Source organism: Myotis davidii, unplaced genomic scaffold (genome assembly GCF_000327345.1).
Source record: "Myotis davidii unplaced genomic scaffold, ASM32734v1 scaffold197, whole genome shotgun sequence".
Taxonomy (NCBI): domain Eukaryota; kingdom Metazoa; phylum Chordata; class Mammalia; order Chiroptera; family Vespertilionidae; genus Myotis; species Myotis davidii.
Window position 1 is genome coordinate 2,074,354 of NW_006291549.1, and position 1,721 is coordinate 2,076,074.

At 35.7% G+C, this 1,721-nt stretch overlaps 1 pseudogene; it reads right to left on the bottom strand.

The window, feature by feature from the left end:
• Positions 1–662: 662 nt before the first annotated feature.
• Positions 663–1,077, bottom strand: LOC107183264 (annotated as a pseudogene).
• Between the last annotated feature and the right edge of the window lie 644 nt (positions 1,078–1,721).

Below are 1,721 nucleotides of genomic sequence, written 5' to 3' on the forward strand. Positions count from 1 at the left end.
GTGCACATGGTCCTTCCACCAAAAGATACCATTTGCTAGGACATTACATTTCAAAAGATTGAGATATTGCACAGTATCTTCTCTGCCCACAATTAGAGATAACAATAATACCTGAATAATACATAAGACAATAACTAAAAATGTTGCATTTTTATAGGCATATTTTGTGTTTGGGTGTAATCATTTGAATTATCTCCATATATATTCTTTAGAGCTATTATAAATAGGCCTTTCCCACTGGTTTATTTTGAACATTGTAAAATGGCACCATTAGGCTCATAGGAGTTATGGTATTCGCATTCATTCAGAGAGCACCTGGCTGTAGTGTGGGTGACAGATCATCAAAGAGATAGTTATGAGAGGAACAATTAGGCCAAGCACTTTGGTTTTGTTTTTCCAGGTAGCATATAAAGAATCTTTGAAATTTTCCCAATTATTTTTCCACTCTGCCAATTTCTATCTTTTAATTGCTGCACCTCTGTAATTGATTAGCTAATGTTAGGCCTTCAGTCTACCATTTATTTTTTGTTTTCTGTTTGTTCTGATTTTAGTTTTCTTTTTCTGACCTTGTATGGATTACTTTAACAGATTTTAGAATTCCTTTTTTTTGTTTGTTTATTTTTGCGGTGGGGGCAGAAAATAATTTTTAGTGGGTTTTTTCCTTACAAATACATCAGAGATCTGCTAGGACTGGATGTGATAATCCTGGGCCACAAAACTGCACACTCCTTGGCAACTGGTCCAGTGATGGCAGAACCTTTCATCTAGCCTTTATTGTTTACAATGAGCCCTGCATTATCTTTCAAATAAAGAAGCACATATTTTCTCTGGTAAGACTTTCCTTGTTGAAATACCACCGCTGGCCGTACCTTCTTTCTGAGCTCTGGCTGCCTTTTCTGACCACGGCCGGCTCGTCTCCACACCAGCAGCAGGAAGTCTGTTCCGTCGTCCCCAGAGGTGATCTACAGATGTTTGGCTCCTGTGTTGTCAGCACAGTTGATCAGGACTCCCGATGGGAGACCCTGGGAAATCCCAGAATTTCACACTGGAGGACCCACCACATCCCTGCTTCGACATCTTGAACACCGGAAAAGGATAGAGAAGCTCCTTTTTTGTTGATCATTTTTACTGAATGTCTGCGGTGTTTTTGAGGGTATCACTTTATACAGGTTTCCCCAGTGTCCAAAAGTACAGCATTTTTGTGAAACCTTTTGTCAGCTGCAATGGCATAAAGCAAAGAGTATTCCCCACTTTCCAAAAGTTTATGTTCAGTCACTTTGCTTTTACAAAAGACCTATATTAGTACGTTTTCACAAACTGAAAGAAATCCAGCAGATTTTTACTTTTATTAAAAAAAAGCCTTTACTGTATTAATATGTTTTCACATTAATATGGGATACATATTATTTATAGCTTCTTATTTGACTGCTTTATGCTTATATTATATACATGTATGTGTGTATATACTTTGTCTAGTCGTGTCAACATTTACTAGTTAGAATGAAATACAGGAACTTTATCTTTACATTCTTTGCCCTCTTCCATTTATAATATAATTATATTAAATAAATATTAAATTTAAAAAGTTCCTCTGTGTATATTGAGAACCAAATTGGAGTGTTACAATACTTGCTTCAGCTGTCAAACACATATTTGCTCATTCTATTGTTCTTTCTTCCAACTTTATGTTTTAAGATTCCTTTTTTTAAAAAAAAATATAT